A 25,059-nucleotide genomic window follows, 5' to 3' on the forward strand; every position below is an offset into this window, starting at 1 on the left:
TTATCCTTCGATCCATATTATTCAGCATGGCTATTACAACTACTATTTCTTCAGTTTGGGCCACTCCACTGCCTTTGATTCCATCTTGCCTAGGGTTGTGGTATTCTCGAGAGTGCTTCGTGAATTCTTCAATCAACTCCTTGACCTCCCTTGGATTTTTCTTTGTTAATGGTCCTTGAGAGTCAAGGAGTTGTCTCTTCATAACGTTGACCCCATCATAGAAGATTGAGATCTCTTGTTGCACATTTAGATCATGCTGAGGGAAATTTCTGAGCAAGCCCTTGTACCGCCCCCATGCTTCGTATAATGACTCCCCCGTCTGTTGCTCAAAGCTGGCTATTGCCTTCTTGAGTTTGGCGGTAACACCCCCATCTGGCACGTATCACAATATTTTGATATTTTGTGAGAGGGACTCGGCGAGTTGGAGCTCAGACTCGCCGAGTAGGGACGCATAATTGATCGTGGGTGCGCGCTTGGACTCGGCGAGTCCAGGGTAAGGACTCGGCGAGTCTGCGCTGTGTAATGAAACCCTAAATCTCCAGGTTTGAGGCCTATTTAAAGGGCCTTATGGCCGTCATTTTTGCTCACCCAACCCCCAGAGAGTGTCCCTAGAGTTCTTGAGCGTTTTGTGAAGGAAAGAGAGCCATTCTTGATCTTGTGTGTATTGTTTAGCAAGAAGAAGAAGACCCTAGGCAAGAGGAAGCAAAGGAGGCCGCCATTTCGTGGACTTGGAGCTTAGATCATCACTCTAGAGGTATTATTTCGGACCATTTTCTGTTTAGTGAAGATTGATGCAATTTAGGGCTTAATGTGGTCATTTATGGGGTGATTTGGTGCCCATTGGTTCCCTCTTTGAGTTGAGACCATGGATCTGGATCCATAGAGGTCTAGAGGGCCTCACTCATCAAGCTTTATGGGTGGAAATGTAGTCCTTGACCTTGTGTTGAAGTATTTGAGTCAAAAACATCATTTATGGTCATGTAGAGGTTATATGTGCATCAAGATTGTGACTTTACGTGCTAAATAAGCTTGGAGGGACTGGATCTATGGATTAATGGACTGGATCTGACCTTTAGAGCAAGATTGAGTCAGTGCATGGCACGGACTCGCCGAGTCCGAAGAACAGACTCGACGAGTAGCATGAATGTTGCACGACCACTCAGCGAGTGGCCTCGCCGAGTTGGGAAGAGTGAACTCAGTGGGTCAAGGGGGAGTCAGGATGGACAGGTGGACCGAGTCAAACTGGACTCGCCGAGTTGTTCTTGAGACTCGGCGAGTTGAGTCGTGGTGGCCCCACAACTCGTGCCAGGTGGAACTCGTCGAGTTGAGGGAAATGCTCGACGTGTCAGGGGAGGGTTCCAGGGAAATTGGTGCATGCGCTCAAACTCGCCGAGTCGCTATTGTGCACTCGCCGAGTCCGGTCAAAGTTGACCGTTGATCGTTGACCAGCGTTGACCTAGATTGACTTGTTATAGTGTGGTCAACCCTAGTTGGGAAAGTGTTAATTAGAGATGTATTGTGCTATAGGGGGACTACAGCTCGGCAGATCGAGTGTTTAGCGATTTTAGGGTTACGATTTACCGAGACACGCGAGGTGAGTCTTCTCACTATACTTTACCTTGAGTAGGTAACCAGAGCTATGTGATAGAGTATTTGTATGCTATGTATGTTATGTGTTGTACTGCATGATTTCTATGTGATTTATGTGGTGCATGTTTATCAGAGATAGAACCTGAGGGTTCACAGAGTTTGGGTGCACGGACCCACAGAGTTATAGCCTAGAGTGGCAATATGTGTTATATGTGGTATTTTGGGGAACTCACTAAGCCTTGTGCTTACAGTGTTGATGTTATTTGTTTCAGGTACTAGTGACGACCGCGGGAAGGCGCCGGCTTGATCCGTACACACACGTTTGGAGATTGACATTTTGATCTTGGGATTTTGTACTGTTTGTTGAACAATTAAAATGGTTGTTTTTATGAATATTGGTGAAATTATGTTTTTATAAAAATCGAAAAATTTGTTTGAAAAATTTGGTGTTACAAATTGGTATCAGAGCCTTGGTTTGAGGGATTCGGGTACACCTTCGGGGGTATTTGACCTCAAACTGAGGAATTAAAGAGATATTTTTAAAATAAAACCAAAAATTTTCTAAGAGTAAAGGGTTTTCCAGGAAGAAACGTGTGTACGATCAGTCAGCGCCCGAACGGTGAATTCCCAAAATATCTTTTGGTTATGTATTAATTATTACTGTGATGTGTTCGCATGCTAGAGTAGGCTAGGTATTGCTGATAGGACTAGAGTGGCCTGTTTTGTGATGCCTTAGCTTAGGGAATGGTGAGCTGCTATGAGACGCTGAGAGTAATTAGGTAGCAGCTAGGGCTTTGTGTGCGATCTGTTTCAGAGTGATTTAAGTATAATAGAGTACTTGGGGACTGGGATCCGAAGAGGACGATTTGGGGTGTGTACTGAGACGGTGCGGACAGTAGTATTGGGCCCGTACTACTAAAAGCACCGGTGCGATACACAGTCCAAATAAGAATCTGGGGATGCCAAGAACCAAGGAGGGGCGGATTGTTGAATGTAAGAGTGTTCGAGTGAATTCTAATTATCGCATGTTGTATTTCAGAGGTTGATCATGGTGAGGACACGACATATGCCGGAGGATGCCGGAACTAGTGATGAGGAGATTCGACAGATCATTCATGAGGAGGTGGCTGCGGTCATCAGAGCTGAGATACCAGAGATGTTCGGGTCTATTAAGACCGCTTTGATTGAGACGTTTGACGAGCGCTATGCCGCTCTTTCTGAGGTTGCGGTTGCAGCAGCTACCGCAGCGATTGCTGCGGCAAGACCCCAGGGAGGTGATGCGATGTTGTTTAGGGAGTTCAGCAACACCAAGCCACCAGAGTTTGATGGTACGCAGGATCCGGTGGAAGCTATGAGGTGGGTATCTGATATGGAGGGATGCTTCTTCACTTGCTCGTCCCCTGAGCATTTGAAGGTTCGGTTCGCGCTGAACCAGCTTCGCTTGGGAGCGAAGGACTGGTGGAAGTTTGTGACTGCGCATTTCACACCGACTGAGCTTTCGGCAGTGACCTGGGAGAGGTTCACTTCCATGTTCCGAGATGAGTACGTTCCTCAGGTGGAGAGGGAACGTCTGGCACAGGAGTTTCTGTCCCTCAAGCAGGGTACCGAGTCAGTTACACCGATTACGAGGATGTTTCATGAGAGGGCGATGTTTTGCCCTGAGCACGTGTCCACCGAGCAGGCACGTATGAGCCGTTACCTGAGCATTCTGAGGCGGGATATTCGGGAGTTCGCTGCGAACTCCTCGTACCGGACATTTGCCGAGCTTCAGGCAAATGCTCGGAAGAGGGAGATTGAGCTTGAGACTCAGGCCAGGGAGGAGGCGGAGTCTCTGGGGAGGGATCGGCGGCCGGCACAGTCCCAGCCGGCAGCCAAGCGGGCCAAGCCCGCTGATCCCAGACCCGGGAGCCAGAAGGGCCGCACTTGTGGGAAGTGCGGCAAGGGTCACGATGGAGTCTGTCGGGCAGGGTCTTGCTACAAATGTGGCAAGGAGGGGCATATGGCTAAGGACTGCCCCAAGGGATTTGCAGTGTGCTTCCACTGCAACCAGACTGGACACCGGAAGGCGGAGTGTCCGCTGCTGCGCGGGGCATCTCAGGGGTCTGCTCCTGCCGCCATCAGAGCTGCTGCTACAGAGAGTCGGCCCGTGAAGGCCATGGCACCGAGGGCTTGGGGGAGAGCCTTCCAGCTGACTGCGGAAGAGGTCCGCACTGCGCCCGACGTTGTGGCTGGTATGTTTCCTTTTTCATTATTTATTTACGGTGTTGAGATATTATGCTTATATTATGCTATGCATAGGTACCTTCCTTGTGAATTCTGTACCTGCTTTAGTGTTATTTGACTCGGGTGCGAGTCGATCTTTTGTGTCTTTGGCATTTAGTCAGCGTATCAGTGTTAGTCGTGGGACATTGGGTCGGCCCCCTTCGGGTTTCCATAGCCGCCGACAGAGTGATTTGTGCTACTGAGGTCTTCCGGGGATGTGTATTGGAGATATTCGGGGTTGAGTTTCCGATCGACCTGATTCCGATTGCGATGGGTGATGTCTGTGTTATAGTGGGCATGGATTGGTTGAGCTGATTCGGTGCGGTTATCGATTGCAAGCGACAGCTGGTGACTATACGAGATCCTAGTGGGGGAGTTCTTTCAGTATACGGCGAGGGTACACGTTCTGGATCAGCCTTTTGTTCGGCTGCTAGGGCGAGGCAGTGTTTACAGCAGGGCTGTAAGGGTTATGTAGCGTATGTGATGGATACGCGAGTGATCTATGAGAGACCGAGCTCTGTGGATGAAGTTCTGGTGGTGCGGGAGTTTCCAGATGTATTTCCCGAAGAGTTACCAGGTGTGCCTCCCGTGAGGCAAGTGGAGTTTGGCATCGATTTGGTTCCGGGAGCCGCGCCTATTGCTAAGGTGCCGTATCGCCTTGCGCCTCCAGAGATGCAGGAGTTATCCTCGCAACTTCAGGAGTTGCTGGGGAAGGGGTTTATTCGGCCGAGTAGCTCGCCGTGGGGAGCACCCATCCTGTTTGTGAAGAAGAAGGATGGCTCACATCGCATGTGTATTGATTACCGGGAATTGAATAAGCTGACGGTCAAGAACCGTTACCCGCTGCCGAGGATCGACGATTTATTCGATCAGCTACAGGGAGCATCTTGGTTCTCCAAGATTGATTTGAGGTCGGGCTATCATCAGGTGAGAGTGCGGGACGAGGACGTCCAGAAGACAGCATTCAGGACTCGTTACGGGCATTATGAGTTTGTGGTGATGCCTTTTGGGCTCACCAATGCCCCGGATGTGTTCATGGACCTCATGAACAGGGTATGTCGGCCGATGTTGGATCGGTCGGTGATTGTTTTCATTGATGACATTCTGGTATATTCAAAATCTAGAGAGCAGCACGAGGAGCATTTGAGGGAGGTTCTTGGAGTTTTGAGAGCGGAGAAACTTTACGCAAAGTTTTCCAAGTGCGATTTCTGGTTGCGGGAGGTCCAGTTTCTGGGACATCTCGTTAACCAGAAGGGGATATTGGTCGATCCGGCCAAGGTTGACGCAGTGATGAGGTGGGAGGTACCGAGGTCACCTTCTGAGATTCGGAGTTTCCTTGGGTTGGCAGGGTATTATCGGAGGTTTATTAAGGATTTCTCCAAGATTGCGGTTCCACTCACCAGATTGACCCGGAAGGGTGTGGCATTTGCATGGGGTCCCGAGCAGCAGACCTCCTTTGAGACGCTTCGCCAGAGGTTGTGTGAAGCTCCAGTATTAGCCCTTCCGGAAGGTATGGTAGGTTTTGTGGTATTCTGTGATGCATCGATCCTAGGACTGGGAGCGGTATTGATGCAGAAGGGTCATGTGATAGCTTACGCATCGAGGCAGTTGAAGCCTCACGAGACGAGGTACCCCACACATGATTTGGAGTTGGGAGCAGTGATGTTCGCCCTCAAGATTTGGCGGCACTACTTGTATGGGGTTCGTTGTACAATTTACACGGACCATAAGAGCTTGAAATACTTGATGGATCAGGCTAACCTAAATATGCGGCAGAGAAGATGGTTAGACGTGGTCAAGGATTATGATTGCGAGATCTTGTACCACCCGGGCAAGGCTAATGTGGTAGCCGACGCATTGAGTCGCAGAGCGGAGAGTACTTCCCTGCGAGATGTATGTTTGAGATTGACCGTGATAGCTCCAGTTCTGGACGCCATTCGTGGGGCTTAGGCAGAGGCCGTGCGTCCGGAGATGCAGAAGAGAGAGCGGGTTGTTGGGTTGGGTTCTGAGTTTATATCGGATAGTCGAGGCCTTATGACTTATCAGGGCAGGATCTGGGTACCGTTTGTGGGCGGTACACGTGCTACATTGATGGAGGAGGCTCATAGATCGAAATTTTCGATCCATCCCGGGGCCACGAAGATGTATTTGGACCTAAGAAAGGAGTATTGGTGGGCCTGTATGAAGAGGGATGTAGCATGGTTTGTCGAGAGGTGTTTGACCTGTCGGAGGGTAAAGGTCGAACACCAGAGACCGCATGGCAAGTTGCAGCCATTGGAGGTTCCCGAGTGGAAGTGGGAACAGATCACTATGGACTTTATCACCAAATTGCCGAGGACTGCCAGAGGAGTTGATGCAATTTGGGTGATTGTGGATAGGTTGACAAAGAGCGCTCACTTTCTTGCCATCAGTGAGAGTTCTTCAGCGGAGAAGTTGGCGGAGATTTACGTGAGGGAGGTTGTATCTCGGTATGGGGTGCCGATCTCGATTGTTTCAGACCGCGATGTACGTTTCACTTCCCGTTTTTGGAAGAAATTTCAGGAGGAGTTGGGTACTAAGCTGCATTTTAGTACCGCATACCACCCCCAGACCGACGGCCAGAGTGAGCGGACGATACAGACACTCGAGGACATGCTTCGAGCTTGTGTATTGGACTTTGGGGGTAGTTGGGACACGTATTTGCCTTTGGTGGAGTTTTCCTACAATAACAGCTATCATTCGAGCATTGGCATGCCGCCCTTTGAGCTGTTGTATGGTAGGAGGTGTCGGACTCCCATATGTTGGGGAGAGGTTGGGCAGAGGGTAATGGGCAGTACAGAGATCGTGAATCAGACGACAGAGCAGATACAGCTGGTCAGGTAGAGGTTACTGACCGCTCAGAGCCGACAGAAGAGTTACGCGGATAGACGCCGGTCCGAGCTAGAATTTCAGGTCAGCGACTTTGTTCTCTTGAAGGTTTCTCCTTGGAAAGGAGTGATACGGTTCAGGAAGAGGGGCAAATTGGGGCCCCGGTTTATTGGCCCGTTTCGTGTGATTGCTAGGGTAGGCCGGGTAGCCTATCGGCTGGAGTTACCAGCAGAGTTGGGACAGATTCACAACACTTTTCATGTATTGCAGTTGAGGAAATGTATAGCCGATGAGTCGGCAGTGGTTCCACTAGAGGATATTCAGGTAGATGCGAGCCTGAATTATGCAGAGAGACCAGTGGCTATTAGGGATCGGAAGATCAAGATTTTGAGAAACAAGGAGGTACCTCTGGTATTGGTTCAGTGGCAACATCGGAAGGGATCAGAGATGACCTGGGAGCCGGAGGGTATGATGCGGGAGCAGCATCCGGAGCTGTTTTAGAGCGGGACTTCGAGGGCGAAGTCCAGTTCTAGTGGGGGAGAGTTGTAACATCCGGATTTTGCCAGGTATCTTGTAAGTTTAAATTTTGATATTTTGTGAGAGGGACTCGGCGAGTTGGAGCTCAGACTCGCCGAGTAGGGACGCGGAATTGATCGCGGGTGCGCGCTTGGACTCGGCGAGTCCAGGGTAAGGACTCGGCGAGTCTGCGCTGTGTAATGAAACCCTAAATCTCCGGGTTTGAGGCCTATTTAAAGGGCCTTATGGCCGTCATTTGTGCTCACCCAACCCCCAGAGAGTGTCCCTAGAGTTCTTGAGCGTTTTGTGAAGGAAAGAGAGCCATTCTTGATCTTGTGTGTATTGTTTAGCAAGAAGAAGAAGACCCTAGGCAAGAGGAAGCAAAGGAGGCCGCCATTTCGTGGACTTGGAGCTTAGATCATCACTCTAGAGGTATTATTTCGGACCATTTTCTGTTTAGTGAAGATTGATGCAATTTAGGGCTTAATGTGGTCATTTATGGGGTGATTTGGTGCCCATTGGTTCCCTCTTTGAGTTGAGACCATGGATCTGGATCCATAGAGGTCCAGAGGGCCTCACTCATTAAGCTTTATGGGTGGAAATGTAGTCCTTGACCTTGTGTTGAAGTATTTGAGTCAAAAACATCATTTATGGTCATGTAGAGGTTATATGTGCATCAAGATTGTGACTTTACGTGCTAAATAAGCTTGGAGGGACTGGATCTATGGATTAATGGATTGGATCTAACCTTTAGATCAAGATTGAGTCAGTGCATGGCACGGACTCGCCAAGTCCGAAGAACAGACTCGGCGAGTAACATGAATGTTGCACGACCACTCAGCGAGTGGCCTCGCCGAGTTGGGAAGAGTGAACTCAGTGGGTCAAGGGGGAGTCAGGATGGACAGGTGGACCGAGTCAAACTGGACTCGCCGAGTTGTTCTTGAGACTCGGCGAGTTGAGTCGTGGTGGCCCCACAACTCGTGCCAGGTGGAACTCGTCGAGTTGAGGGAAATGCTCGACGTGTCAGGGGAGGGTTCCAGGGAAATTGGTGCATGCGCTCAGACTCGCCGAGTCGCTATAGTGCACTCGCTGAGTCCGGTCAAAGTTGACCGTTGACCGTTGACCAGCGTTGACCTAGATTGACTTGTTATAGTGTGGTCAAACCTAGTTGGGAAAGTGTTAATTAGAGATGTATTGTGCTATAGGGGGACTACAACTCGGCAGATCGAGTGTTTAGCGATTTCAGGGTTACGATTTACCGAGACACGAGAGGTGAGTCTTCTCACTATACTTTACCTTGAGTAGGTAACCAGAGCTATGTGATAGAGTATTTGTATGCTATGTATGTTATGTGTTGTACTGCATGATTTCTATGTGATTTATGTGGTGCATGTTTATCAGAGATAGAACCTGAGGGTTCACAGAGTTTGGGTGCACGGACCCACAGAGTTATAGCCTAGAGTGGCAATATGTGTTATATGTGGTATTTTGGGGAACTCACTAAGCCTTGTGCTTACAGTGTTGATGTTATTTGTTTCAGGTACTAGTGACGACCGCGAGAAGGCGCCGGCTTGATCCGTACACACACGTTTGGAGCTTGACATTTTGATCTTGGGATTTTGTACTGTTTGTTGAACAATTAAAATGGTTGTTTTTATGAATATTGGTGAAATTATGTTTTTATAAAAATCGAAAAATTTGTTTGAAAAATTTGGTGTTACATTGGCTATCTTGGATGGCGGGCAAAACTGGTCCAGGAATTGCTCACGCATTTGAGCCCAAGTGGTGATTGTACCCGATGGAAGTGATTTTAACCACTCCTTAGCAGCTCCTTTGAAAGTGACGGGAAGCATCCTAAGCAAGACTGTGTTTCTGTTGACATTTGGGACATTGAAGTAATCCTCAATGTCGTTGACTTCATCTAGATGCTTAAAAGCATCCTCATGATCTTTCCTAAAAAATGGGATATCCTTCAGTGCAGTCAATATGTGTCCCTTCAACTCGAATGTGGCAATGGCAGGTATTGCGGGTTGGACTAAACCGGGACCCACATCTTCTCGGATCCGCTTCTTGTAAGCTCCCATGGACATCTCTTCAATTGTTGCCATCTTGTTCCTTGGCTCGTTCTTGAGTTCGCTCGTGTGTTCTTCAAATTCTGACTCGGTATCGCTGTCGGACTCGGTTTGGACGGGCATATGATCCAAATGCTCAAGATTGCTCTTGTGCCTCGCGGATGAACTTGACTCTCCTGTCTTCTTTTCCGACTTCCTAGAAAAGGCTGACATCAATTCTTGTAAGGGTGTCTTTTTCTTGTGAAGTGCAGACTCAGGATCTTCAAGTGGTGGCATCAAGTGTGTGTTTGAGCTTCTGGTCATGAACTCCTGCAACTTGCTAAACTAAAAACGTAAAACTGAACTAAAATAATAAAAACTAACTACAAACTAAAAATTTATTTTCTTTAACTTTCCACGTCGTGGCCAGTATACGGCCACGTCGTGGACTCTGTGATTAACAAAAAAAAAATTATTTTGCTGAAAAATTAACTTTTTGTGGTTTTTACTCCACAAGAATGATCGATTAATTTAATGCAAATAAATAAGCTAAAACCTAAGTCGTTCCCCGGCAACGGCACCAAAAACTTGATGTGCACAAAAGTACTCACTAATTTTAATATTTATAACCTAACAAACTTAACTAACTATGCACTTATAGGCAGTGTACCTAGTCAGATTACAATATAGCTTGGGTAAGTTGGGTGTCGATCACAGGGAACGGTGTTACTAGTTAATTTACTTACTATTAAATTAATCTAATTATTAACAAGTTTAAAAGGGGTTTTATCTGGTTTTACAAGATTAGATGAACTTAAATCAAATTCAATAAAAAATACGCTCTTGTTTAGTTTGAATCCACTTCTCCCTTATAGCTAGCTAATGATTACGGATTATTAAGTTGGTTTTTAGTTGTATTTGTAATTTAGTTCTAATTTTACCAATAATTAACTAATTCATGTCAAACCATGTATGTTCACACATAATTAAACACATAACTAATTATGAATGTAAATATGTTATGTAAGATTTGTAATATAAACGCAATTATAGTCACAATACATGCTCTCTAACACAACTAAGCTCTATTTATTCTAATTACTAACTAAGATTGGTCAATCCTAGCTCTAACAATTCAATGTTCACTAAATCATTAGGTAAACAAGTTCATGCAGTTTAATGGTCACTAAGCTACATAGAACATGCGATCAAGCAATTAGAGAAACAAACAATAGCATGCTAGGTTATACAAATCAAACACAAGCAATTTTTACCAACTAAAATTAATCCATAAACATTGAACTATTCATAAGTTTAAAGCTTCATCTAGCTAAACAAGAGTAGCTAGATTCAGCTGCTCATCATAGCAACTAAACCAACACAGCTAAAAATAATGAAAGATATGTTCTTATTTAACTAGAATATAGACCTCTATTCTTTTTGGTGTTTAAAACCCTCTTCCAGAACCTTTCTTTCGCTTCAAATCACCTTCTGGAATTCTTTCCTTCTACCAAAAGCTTTTTTTTTTGTAATAAGCAGGAGAACTTATATAATCTTCAAAAACCCGCGCCACGTCGTGAGCTTCAAGTAATCCGTATCCTCCAAGGAAATCCTCCGTGTCGCGATGTCTATCTTCTGGAAACCCCATGCCACGTCGTGGGCTTCATCGCCACGTCGTGAATTGAGTATGTATCGTGAATTTATTCTTTTCTTGTCTTTCAAGCCTCCCATGTTCCACATATTGTCACTTTTGGTCCCTCTCTTCGAAAATCCTTTATATTGACTGAAAATAACAATTTGAAAGTCATAAGTATCGTTATTCTAAACATATTATCAATTTATTAATAAAAATGTGCTTAAATATTACCTAAAAATAGGTATAAATATGGCAATATCACACATAATTCCTATGATCTTACTAAAACTCAAAACAATGAATATTCATATCAATAGTTTCAAGAATCATATAAACACATACAAAACTTGAAATTTTGATAATAGCCATTGAAAATGGATTATTATAACCATTACACCATCAAAAACAAGTTTTAGAATACCAAAACAGTTTAGGGTAATGTTTCTAGTTCATTTCCAGCAGCAAAACTGAAAAATATGCACACAGGGTCATCTACTCATCGAGTGCATTAACCTACTCGACAAGTAGGTTGAAGAAACACTTAGACTTGTCAAGCCCCCCATGGACTCGACGAGTTCACTGTGCCGATAGCAGAAAATTTACTTTTTTCGAGCATTTTGCATCAAATATCAAGAAAGCAAGCCTATGCTACAATACCACTGATGTGTTTTGAGCATTCTAACACTCCTATGGTGTACATGTAACCCTAGAAACCTTGGATCTTTGTTTTCTCTAATATTCATGAAAAATTGATTTTTCCTAGGTTTACATTGTAACTAGCATACAATGGGGAACTTGTAATATAAAAAATAGTAGAATGACTTACCTTTGTGTGTTGATGATTCCTTAAGACCTTGTAAGCCTAGCACCCCAAGTGTGATGCCTCAAATGTTTCACACAATACCAAAAACCATTGGAATAACTTGAGAGGAGAATACCTTGATCATAAAATCGGCTAGCCGTCACCCAATTGTCTTAGTGCCGATTTTGCTAGCTAATGAGGTCTTTATATAGTGTGCCACATGTAGGGTTACTCCGTGTAAACCATAATGTGCATGGCTTTTCATATTCCATGATCCATGGGTTCATAACCTCCATGGTCCATCCATGGAGAACCCAATGGGACCTATCCCAATCTAGTGAATCATGGACCTTTAGCCCACTACATAAGAATAAAAGTTTTACAGTATCTATCATCATATATTTAATTAGTCTCTATTTGATCACAAAATTAATTCCAAATTAATTCTTGATCAATACTAATTAAAAAATCATATTAATATATTAGAACTTATAATATATTAACAAACCATAAGTATTATTTTCTCATTTGTCTATCCAATTGTTCTGATGCCATGCAACCCAAATGGACCATGCTAAACCGGGTCAAGTATATACCTAATATAGTTATGGATTTGGACACTTTATCCAACATTTTTCTGTGATAATGAAGAGGTAGTTGCCTTAACCAAGGAACCCAGAGATCATGGTAGATCCAGGAATATCGATAGAAAGTACCACTTCATAAGACATGAAGTAGAAGGAGGACACCTCGTGGTGAAGAGGATATTGTCATAGGACAACCGAAAAAATCCCCTTACGAAGTGACTGAGTAGGGTTAAGCACTTGAAGCATGCAAGGGGCATTGGGCTAACAGAAGATATTAGTTTTGGTGATTAGATAAATATTTGAAACTTGTAATATCTAAATTGTAATTGACATTTGATGATTAAATAAAAGGAGTTTCATTTATAAGTAAAGTTATTGTCTTGTGTCAACAATTTATTATTGTTTCACTTTTGCATGTTTCAACTTCAAGAATATTAAGACTATTCAAACTATCCACAGTCGATCATACTTTGGAAGTAGGTTATGAGGCTAGATTGTCATTCGTTGGCTTGTAGATTGTCTAAGACATTAGACATCGCAAAAGTTTGCTACACCATTCATGATTACTCTTGAAATAAGATTTGAGTATTGGATTAAACCCACACTCACGTGAATCACTTCATGGAATTTATCACAAGTGATTTTGAGATGATAAGATCATATAGTCTTCAAACTAAGATATATGAGTTGTTGACTACGATTTGGTTGTGTATTGATGATACGAAAACGCATCAATAACTTGAAATTATAAAACATATCGTTGTGCATTATTTAATGAGTAGTTAGTACAACCATATAATGCTGAAGTTTATTTGTTCCTTTTATCCTAAGAGGATTAAAAGCGATATCTTGACCCCCTCGATGATTTGTTTTGATTATGTGTCGGGCCCGGTCAGAAATAAATCGATGTGTTCAGTTATGTTCTATGTCAGACAAATCGGAAACTGGGAAACAAACTGCAGGACAATAAGTATGACTATGTTCCATGTATTTTTCTACATGATATCTTTAAGAAAAGAAGAATATATGATCCCTTATCTAAAGGACGCGTCACTGATTAGCTTAGAGTTTGACAACGACTTTGGAAAGCTACAATTGCTAAGTCTGATTATGAAGTCGCATTGGCAGATATAGTTATTAGACTTATCCAAGTGGGAGACTGTTGGATTAGGTGTCAAAGCCCATAACTATAACTGGGATGTACTTAACCCGATAGTAGCATTGTCCTTTTGGGTTGCCTTCACCAGTGCAATTTGATAGGATGGACTTTTGAGAATAAGGCTATTTGTGATTGATTAATATATTATATGTATAACAGATGAATTGAGGAATCATATTGTTTAATTACTATTGATCAAGAATTAATTTGGAATTAATTTTGTGATCAAAAGAGACTAGTTAAATATACGGGGATGGATTAAGTAAATCAATGATTCTTATAGTGTGGGCCAACGATCCATGGTTAGTTAGGATGAGATAAACCAATATGATAGTTCATGGATAGTCCATGGAGGTTTAACCCATGGATCCTAAGTAATATGATAGGTCATGGTGCATTAGGGTTTGCATGGATGTAATCCTAGCCTTTGTAACACTATAAAAGGAACCACTTAGTGCCAAAATCGGTTGACCTATTCATTCAAAGAGAGTGATAATTAATTTTATGATAACTAGCTTATTCTCTCAAGTCTCCTCTTGCATTTGATGTTTGTGACACATTAGAGGCATCACACTTGAGATGCTAAAGTTTTTAAAGGCCAAGAACTTCAAACTACATAAGAGGTATTCATCTAACTGTGAGTTTTATGTTGTATAGCTTCCATGTATGCCAGTTAGGATGTATGCTTTGGAAACATGAAAATGCATGTATAATTAGAGAAAACATAGATCCAAAGCAACTAGGGTTGCATGTGCAACATAGGAGTGTTATGGTGCTTAAAACCCAACATCAACTACCTTGAATCGTAAGCTATCACGTGACCCTGCTGCATCAATAGCGCACCAATGTCTGTGATCGAAGCGTCACAGTACACCACGAAGTCGTCGACACCCTACGGAAAAGTCAAAGTCAGTGCCTCACATAACCGCTGTCTGAGAGTCTCGAAGGTTGCCTGCTGCTCAGGCCCCCAACGGAAGGTCACCAACTTATTAGTCAATCGGGTCAAAGGAACAGTGATCTTGGAGAAGTCTTGAATAAATCTTCGGTAATAACCTGCTAAACCCGGGAAACTCCAAATCTTAGTTGGAGACCTTGGAATCTCCCACTGCATCATGGCCTCTATATTGGCTGGATCGACCATAATATCATTCTAGTTGACAAGGTGCCTAAGAAATTGCACCTCGCGCGACCAGAGCTCACACTTGGAGAACTTTGCGAAAAGTCTCTCCCTCCTCAGTGTCTCCAGCACCTTCCTCAGGTGCTCCTCATGCTGCTCCTGAGTCTTGGAATAGACCAATATATTATCAATGAAAACTATCACATACTGATCCAACATGGGTCTGCACACGCGGTTCTTGAGGTTCATGAACGTAGTTCGAGCATTGGTGAGCCCAAACGGAATCACCACAAACTCATAGTGAACATAGCGAGTCCTAAAAGCTGTCTTCTGCATATCCTCATCCCTGACTCACATCTAGTTATAAATCGATCGTAGATCAATCTTAGAGAACCAAGATGCATCATATAACAGTTCTTATTCAGCTCCCGATAATCTATGCACACACGATGTGACCTGTCCTTCTTCTTGACAAACACGATCGGGGCTCCCCATGGCGAACTGCTCTGCCTAATAAATCCCTTTTCTAGCAGCTCTTGCAACTGTGTAGACAACTCATTCATCTCGGGAGGAGCCAACCGATATGGTACCTTGGCTACCGGAGTTGCACCAAGGACTAGGTCAATCCTAAACTCAACCTGTCTCTCCAGAGGTACCCCAGGTAAATCCTCCGGGAATACGTCCAGGTACTCTCGCACTATAGGTACATCATCGATTGTCGCCTTACCCTTGTCCCAGGGATCCATTGTTGGATATAGTGTCTAAGTTCATAACTATATTTGGTATGTACTTGACCCGACTCGGCATGGTCCATTTGGGTTGCACTTCACCCGAATAATTTATGGATAATATTTGAGAATAGTACATGTTATGATTTATTAATATATTATAAGTTCTAATATATTAATATAAGATCATATTATTTAATTAGTAGTGATCTATAATTAATCTAGGATTAATTTAGAGATCAAAGATATTACTAATTAAATATGGGTTTCTATATTTATATAGTGTGGGCTAAAGCTTATTTGGAATGGGCTAGGCTTGCATGGAAAAGTCCATGGATACTCCATGGAGCTTTAACCCATGGATCTCATGGAAATGAAGAGACATGGGTTTTAGGGATGTAACCCTAATCCTCCACACTATATAAAGGAGTCTTTGGTTCTTGAAATGTGACTAAAGTCAGATGATAGTTGCGAATCATGCTTACTTGGAAAAATAACAAAGTCACCCTTCACAGGTTCTTGTGAGAGAGGTGAAGGTTTGTTGGACCTTGTACACACGGATGTGTGTGGACCATTCAAACATGCCACAAGGGATGCTAATCGTTATTATTTGACTTTTACCGATGATTACAATAGATATGGATATGTCTACTTAATCAAGCATAAGTCAGAGAATTTCGAGAGGTTTAAGGAATTTAAACAGGAATTCGAGAATCAATTGGGCAGGAACACTAAGATGCTTCGATCCGATCGTGGTGGTGAGTATCTTAGTTCAGAGTTCCTCGACTATCTAAGGGAATGTGGGATTGTCTCACAATTGACACCTCCCAGGACACCGCAGTTGAATGGTGTAGCTGAGAGTCGTAATCGAACCTTGTTAGACATGGTTCGTTCCATGATGAGTCGAGCTTCGCTACCAATCTCATTCTGGGTGTATGCCTTAGAGACTGCCGCCCATATCGTTAATCTAGTCCCTACAAACAAAAGTTGCCAAAACTCCTCACGAGATGTGGACTGGTAAAGTACCCAAACTAGACCACATCAAGATTTGGGGTTGCAATGCTTTTGTGAGGCGTGAGTCTCATGATAAGCTTTAACCCTGAAGCGAGAGGTGTATTTTCATCGGTTACCCACAAAGATCCTTTGGTTACCTCTTTTACAGACCTAGTGATAATGTGGTCTTTGTAGCAAGAAGAGGAGTCTTTCGTGAGAGAGAATTTATAAGCCAAGGGGACAGTGGGAGGCAAATTGACCTTGAAGAACTTCAAGAGTCAAGTGGTGAAGGAACTTCAAACCCTAGCCCTCAACTTGAGGAGGAAACTCCTATTGAGCCAATTGACGATTCTGTACCTCTAAGACGTTCCATGAGAGTTAGGAATGCACCTAAGCACTACTATGGTTTTCATATTACTGTGGAAGGTGAGACACTTATTAGTGATGAGACACTAATAGGTATGGATGAACCTAACAGTTACGTGGAAGCCATGGCAGGCCCTGAGTGTATGAAATGGAAAGAGGCTATGGATAGCGAGATACAATCCATGTATGACAATCAAGTTTGGAACTTGGTTGAGAATGTACCAGGTCGTAAGACTGTAGGGTGCAAATGGGTCTTCAAGAAGAAGACCGACATGGATGGTAAAGTACACACTTATAAGGCTAGATTGGTTGCAAAGGGCTTCTCTCAAATTCCTGGAGTGGACTATGATGAGACCTTTCCTCCAGTAGCCAAGATTAAGTCTATTCGGGTTCTGTTAGCCATAGCTGCATTTCATGACTATGAAATATGGCAAATGGATGTCAAAACCGCTTTCCTTAATGGAAAGTTGGCTGAAGATGTTTACATGAGTCAGCCAGAGGGTTTTGTCAGCAACGAGTACCCTAATAGAGTGTGTAAGCTTGAGAAATCCATTTATGGATTGAAGCAAGCACCTCGCAGATGGAATCTTTGCTTTGATGAAAAGGTCAGGGAATTTGGCTTTTCTAGGAGTGAAGATGAATCTTGTGTTTATGTCAAGGCTAGTGGGAGTATAGTCAGCTTCTTGGTATTGTATGTGGATGACATACTACTCATAGGAAATGACATCCCAACTTTGCAGGAAGTAAAGTCCTGGCTTGGGAAGTGTTTCGCTATGAAGGACCTTGGTGAAGCTGCCTATATCCTAGGGATAAGGATCTTGAGAGACTGGAGTAAAAGACTAATTGGACTTAGTCAAAGCACCTATGTGGACAAAGTGTTGAAAAGATTCAACATGCATAACTCCAAGAAAGGTGATTTACCCATTCAGAGTAATGCCAGATTGAGTAAGACACAAAGCCCTAGTACTGAGGCTGAGATAGCAGAAATGAGTCGACTACCTTATGCTTCTGCTGTAGGATCGATCATGTATGCTATGATGTGTACTCGACCTGATGTAGCCTTTGCTTTGAGCATGGTTAGCAGGTATCAGGGGAACCCTGGCAAGGAACACTGGACTGCGGTAAAGAATATCCTCAAGTACCTGCGAAGGACTAAGGACTGGGTCCTTACCTTCGTTGGGAGTGATGACTTGAGAGTTGTAGGGTATAGTGATGCTAGCTTCCAGACTGATAGGGATAATTTCTGCTCTCAGTCGGGCTGGGTCTTTACCGTAAACGGAGGAGCAATCACTTGGAAGAGTTCCAAGCAGGAGACAGTGGCTGATTCCACTTGTGAATCAGAGTATATAGAAGCAAGCGAGGAAGCAAAGGAGGCTATATGGCTAAAGAACTTCATTGGAGACCTTGGAGTTATACCAGCTATAAAAGAGCCGTTGGAGATTTTCTGTGACAGCAATAGTGCGGTTGCCTTAGCCAAGGAACCAAGAGATCATGGGAGATCCAGACACATTGACAGAAAATATCACTTCATCAGACATCAAATAGAAGAAGGAATCCTCGTAGCGAAGAGGGTATCATCAGATGAGAACCCAGCAGATCCCCTCACGAAGGGATTGAGTAGGGTTAAGCATCTTCAGCATGCTCGGAGCATAGGGCTGAAGGATGATATAAGTTTTAGTAGTTAGATAAATTATGAAATTTGTAAAGTGTAATTGACATTTGATGATGAATAAAAGGTGTTTTATTTATGAGTAAAGTGTTGCTATCTCTTGTCAATCGTTTACTTTATTTCTTTTTGCATGTTTTGACTTCCAGAATAATTATGTTTGGTATATCATATTATTTAAACCTCCACAATCGATCATATGTCGGAAGTAGGTATGAATCAAGACTGTCATGATTGGTTGCAGAGGTCTAAGGTGTTGGACATGGCTACAATAATCATGAGTGCTCATAAGTTCTGAGCATTGGACTCAACCCACGCTCACTGGAATCACTTCATGGAATCCTATCTCGAGTGATCGTGAGACGGTAATATCATATAAGTCTTCAAACCTAGAGATATGATTTGTTACTTACAAGTTGGTTATGCATTGATTGTACGAAAACGCATTGGTAACTCGATCTTATAAAACGTGCCTTTGTGTGTAATTCAATGAGTGGTAGAACAAACATATGAGTCGAAGTTTATCTGTTCCTTCTTGGATTAGAAGTTGATATCTGGGCCCCTCGATGATTTTGTTGTGACCTATGTACCAGGCCCGGTCAGAACTAAATTGATGTGTTCAGTTAAGTTCTATGTCAAACAAATCGGAAATCAGGAAACATATGCTGGACAATAAGCAAGACCATGTTCCATGTATTTGTCCGGCTGATATCTAGAACAGAGGATTATATGATCACTTATCTTAAATGGTGCGTTCTAGTTCAACAGAGTTTAAAGAGCTACGATTGCTGATCGGTTCCTGAAGTCATACTTGCAACTATAGTTATTAGACTTCTCCAAGTGGGAGACTGTTGGATATAGTGTCTAAGTTCATAACTATATTTGGTATGTACTTGACCCGACCCGGCATGGTCCATTTGGGTTGCACTTCACCCGAACAATTTATGGATAATATTTGAGAATAGTACAAGTTATGATTTATTAATATATTATAAGTTCTAATATATTAATATAAGATCATATTATTTAATTAGTAGTGAATTATAATTAATCTAGGATTAATTTAGAGATCAAAGATATTACTAATTAAATATGGGCTTGTATATTTATATAGTGTGGGCTAAAGCTTATTTGGAATGGGATAGGCTTGCATGGAAAAGTCCATGGATACTCCATGGAGCTTTAACCCATGGATCTCATGGAAATGAAGAGACATGGGTTTTAGGGATGTAACCCTAATCCTCCACACTATATAAAGGAGGCTTTGGTTCTTGAAATGTGACTAGTTGACACTTGTTGAGGTGAGAGCAAATTTCAAGATAGTAGTGACTATTCTCTCAAAGTTCCTAGTTTGTGGTGATTTGTGGTTTCCACTTGAGGCATCCACACTATTGGTGCTAGGCTCAAAAAAAACTCCAAGCAATCAACTACAACTTCAAGGTAAGTATTTCTCCTAGCTTTATTTGATTCATGTTCCCCATGCCATGCTAGCTAGGATATAAACCTTGGAAAAATTAATTATATGCATGTATCTTAGACAAACATAGATCCAAGGTTTATTAGGGTTGCATGTACACTTAGGAAGTGTTAGAATGCTCAAAACCCAACATCCATGACATAGTCAACGTAACCTGTGCAACCCTGATGAAGATACCGCCTCGCTCTCGCTGCTGAACGTAGGGTAAGTCCACCATTCGACCTCTTGGCCAGAATCACTAACCCTCCCCCACTAGGAGTTTGAACCCTCACTAGTTGTTGCTCGAAGTCGATCACTGCGCCATCGAGGCTAACCAGTCCATATCGACAATAACCTTATTTCATCGCAGGAGAATAAGGACTAGATCCACAGAAAACTGTTCATCAAACAACTGCAGTGTACATCCTTAGTGAACCCTCGCAACCCTGACAGTCCTGTCATCAGTTATCTCCACATGAATTAGACAATCCAACTCTATAGGAGACCCTATGAATCGCTTTTTGAGCATGAGCGACACATAAGATCGGGTAGCACACGAATCAAAGAGTACCAAAGATGATATATCGTTCACTAAGAATGATCTTGTAAGAAAACACATAAACATAAGCAATAATTTGTATAAATAAAGAGATAAGGAGAAGATGCATACCCGTCACCACACCAGGAGCTGCTCGTGCCTCCTCTGTTGTCAACTGAAAGACCTTGCTCCTCACCACAGGTGCCTCACCACGGCCCTAACGGCCGTCTGTAATCCTCAACGTAGCAGGGGCGGGTGCTGCCACATGCCCTGCTGCTGTTAAACTCAGGCATTGGGGCCTCATGTGTCCCCTCTGATTTCACTGAAAGAAAATCAGGTCTGATACTGTTGTGGTGGTGGTAGTAGCTACACAATCTATACTTATATTCCCGATTCGACCACACTTAAAGCAACCTGCACTCCATGCCTTGCAGGCCCCATTGTGCATCTTGCCACACTTGTCACAACGGCTACGACCCTGCTGGCTCCTAGGTCTATAATCAAACACCTTGGGCTTCTTGCCCGCACTCCCTTTCTGAACCCCCTCGGGTTTCCTCATCCTCTCCATATCCAAATCCAACTCTCTCTCTCTCTCTCTCTCTCTCTCTCTCTCTCTCTTTCTCTCTTCCTTTCTCTCTCGCCCTAGCAATCATATCTTCCAGCATCTTGCAGCTGGAGCGGCTCACAAACTAGCGGATATCACTTCACAACATCTCCTAATATCGGGTCATTTTCATATCCTCGTCCACCACATATTGCAGAACGAGAAGGGCCCTCTCCCTGAACATAGCGGTGATCTCCGTCACCGTCTCAATCGTCTGCTGGAGATCCGCGAACTCCCTAGCAAGATGTTTCACCTCTATCACATGTGCAAACTCGGCCCTAAACCTGGCCGAAAAGTCACTCCAAGTCATAGCATCAAGAGCTGCATCATCACCAATCGCCTGTCTGACCTCCTCCCGCCAGTCACGTGCCCTGTCCTTCAGAAGAAAGGACACAAGTCAAAAAATTTCCCCCTCGGGACATCCATAAACACATCATAACAAACATCAGAATACTAATCAGTACAAATCCTCTACTTTTAGTTGTACGGACCCATACTACCTTCCACATCTATTCATGCTTTCCTCAAGAACTGTCTTTCCTTCACGAAGTCCCTTCTACTACTACTCCTTCACGTGCTAATCTCATCCTAGGCTTTCCCTAGGGTAATCACCATCCCACTCTCCGCCATTAGCTGCATAAGAAGTCCCTGCTATTTCCCCCTAACTAGCTCATGAATACCATTACATATATCTAAGACTAGTTAATTATTCGAATGAGAGATCCTACCTTACAACGGTTGGACTCAAACAAGATCTGCGAAATAGAGCTCGACCTAAGCTTATGAAATTATTTAGTTCTTGCAATATGTAACTTAACATATTTGTTTACTAGTTAGTAAAAGATAAATAGAACTCCTAAAAGCACAAGGAAAGCATGATTCGAGAATTGAGTAAACATAATCAAGCATATCCTAACCAGGCCATCATATCAATGACTAGTCTGTACTAGCATGCAGTTAATAAGCTCATACATATATAACATGCACATAAGGCATCCTTCCTAGATCCTTATCCCTAATCTAGCATGCAGTTCTCATAAGCATATCATAACATAACTTATATGGGTAATTTGGGAGTACTTACTTGAGCTCGGCTGATTGCATGCACCACACCCTTTTCTCGTTTTCAAAGTTCTTTCCGCTTTTCCAAAATTCTTTACTTTTTCTCAAAATGTTTTTTTATAAAAATGATTTTACTTTGAAAATTTCTATACCAATTACTTAGTTTGAGTTCAGACACACTCGAGAGTGTGCCCGAATCCTTCAAACCAAGGCTCTGATACCAAGTTGTAACATCCCAAAATATAGTCCAAAAAGTTCGTTTTAAAAATCATTTAAGAAAACCATAACCCATCAAACATCACAAGAAAATCATAAGTTATGTATCTCAAATCATCATACAAAATGTTGTATCAAAATCATGTCTCAAAATATCAGAGTCTAAACATCCTAGGCTGCAAGAATGGTGTGTGCACTGCAATCATCCCGAGCTCTTCCCTTTGCTACAGGAAGTACCTGAAACCAAAACTGAAAACTGTAAGCATGAAGCTTAGTGAGTCTCCCCAAACTACCACATACCATACACATAAACACATAATGGCATACATTAGGCCTTGCCCACTACATCGAGCCTTGCCCGACATCGGACAAAACTAGCATCGAGCCACACCCAGGATCGGGCCCTGCCTGGCATCGGAGCGAAGTGTGGTATACAGATAACATATCAACAAGCACATAACATAAACATATAAGCTAAACCTTCCTCGGGATTTCCCCTACATCGAACTGAAGCCCATAACATATAACACCTAATATATAAGCGAAACATTCCTCGGGCTTGCCCCGACATCGAACCAAAGCCCGGAACATATGAACATACACATTCCTTGGGCTTTCCTTGGCTTCGGACCGAAGTTCGGAGACATATAATCTAAATCGGGCTAACCCCAACATCAGACCTAATTCTGGCATACGCTAACATACGTAAACGGGTTGGTATTGGTGCCTTTGACCCGTTCTTACTAGAGGAAAACTCACCTCTCAAGCTGACTACTGAAATCTCATGTGAGGAACCTCCGACTGCTTCTCCAACGACTCTCCAACTATAATTTTCACAATAAACACTTAGTTAAAAACTGAAAATCCTTCTAAGGGTAAAATACCCATCTTCCATCGATCAAAGTCAACATTCTGGGTTGACCCAACTCGTCGAGTTGATCTAATAACTCGCTGAGTTCTAAAACCTTGAAATCGCGATCTAAACCGTCGAGTCACCCGCTAACTCACCGAGTTCCCTGGCTACTCATAGTCGCGATTTAGCGAATCAACTCATCGAGTTCCTGTACAGACTCATCCTTAATCTGAAACGGGACAACATGACCCAACTCATCGAGTTACTCTATGGACTTGATGAGTTCCTCTATCTGTTTAGGCCATCTTAAAATATTAAGCCTCTACTCTCCGAATCCAAAGTCGATACTTCATCTACACATTAGAAATGCCCTTTTAAGGGTAAAGTTTCGAACTTTACCCGCTAATAATCCTTCGTAGTGGTTTTAGCTAAAACCCTGGTTCCTTAGGACATAGATCTGTGTCCAAAGGCGTTGTTACTCCAACCTAAAGCATGAAAAACCAGATCTAGGTCCTAGACACCAAATGAACACGTAAGGTCCCAGACTTTACTTCCATGCATGGACTTTTGGGGTTTAAAAGGCCATAATAACGTCTTTAAGATTTCATGGGGCTTCCATGGTCATAAAGTTTTCTCCTTTATGTCATGAAACCCCTTGTAGAACCCATATCAGAAAGGTAAGCCACTTGGGATGTCCATGTCCCAAAGATCAAGATTCTTGAACGTAAACCCTCATAAAATGGTACTAAGGAGATCTAATGAACTAATAGCCTACTTAGAAACTTAATTAGCAAAAAATGATGAGGATGGAAGGAAATATCTGGATCTACTATCTTCTCCAAGGACCTTCTGGCTCCTTTTTCTTCTTTAAGCTTCAAGAACACACAAAGATTACTCAACATTACTCACACACTCAAAAAATGCTCTAAGGTTTTGTGGATTAGAATTTGGGGCTTGGACACTGGAAATGAGGCCACAAGGTGGGGATTAAGATGTTTAAATAGAGTGAAAAATGTAATTCCTCGATTCTCAGGTAGTGATTTATATAAGAATTTTCTTGATTTCAAGGTCTACTCGATGAGTTGGTTGCCCTACTCGTCGAGTTGCAGCGGGTTGGTCCACGTGTTTTAGTGATCTACTCATCGAGTGCAAGAAGGGATTCGATGAGTAGGAGTTGGCTGATGAAACCCTAAAATCTGGGGTATTGCACCCTATTAAAGGATCATTGGCCTCCCCCAGCCTCCCCTTTATAGCTCCTTGGCACCCTTAAACCCTAAATCGTGTGTGTATTTCTTTGGTGTAATAAAGCTTGGAAAAGGGATCTTGGTGAGGAAACACTTGGGGGAAACAAGTAAATTAAAGCTAGGGACTCGTGGGAAGCAAAGATCTACTTTAGTTGGCATTCTCTTAAAGGTATTAGGCTGTCTTCTTGGCTCATTTAATCTTTAATCTCTTTTGGGTGGGTTTTAGGAAAAGTTTCTTCTGTTTGAGCCAAGATCTGAAGTTACAACTTTAGATCTGGACTCCTTTTGGCCTCTAGATCCATAAAGTCATTAGTTTTGGCAAGTATGAGTCTTCCCACAAGTGCAAGCCTTCTTTGCAAGCTTAGTTTTGTCATTTTGAGGCTTTAGAGCTTTGCATGCACGTAAAGTTTGCAACTTTACGTGATAAGAATGCATTGGGAAGGTAGATCTGCAATATGGAGCCTTTTCATGGCTTAAAAAGCATCTGTATGGATGAAGGATTGAAAGGACTCGGCGAGGGGCATAGTTGACTCAGCGAGTCCAATAAAATTATCGTAAACTCGGCGAGTCGGATGAGTGGCTCGGCAAGACGGATGGGGTTTTCTCAATTGTTGGACATATATGAACTTGGCGAGTTGCAAGGGGAAGTCGACGAGTAGGCCATGGAGTTTACAGCCGCAAACCTTAGGAACTCGACGAGTCACTCTAGAGACTCGGTGAGTTGGTGAGTTATGCATGGAACTCGGCGAGTAGTTGAGGGTACTCG

The 25,059-nt window shown here is 43.1% G+C and overlaps 1 non-coding gene across 1 annotated transcript; it reads left to right on the plus strand.

Annotated features, from left to right (window-relative positions):
* Positions 1–248: 248 nt before the first annotated feature.
* LOC144999041 (small nucleolar RNA R71) lies at positions 249–355 on the plus strand. Its single transcript, XR_013660568.1, has one exon. It is a non-coding gene; the product is annotated as a small nucleolar RNA R71 (small nucleolar RNA).
* The last annotated feature ends 24,704 nt before the right edge of the window (positions 356–25,059 follow it).

The sequence above is a fragment of the Lactuca saligna genome, chromosome 5 (assembly GCF_052625555.1).
Source record: "Lactuca saligna cultivar CGN05327 chromosome 5, ASM5262555v1, whole genome shotgun sequence".
Lineage (NCBI taxonomy): Eukaryota > Viridiplantae > Streptophyta > Magnoliopsida > Asterales > Asteraceae > Lactuca > Lactuca saligna.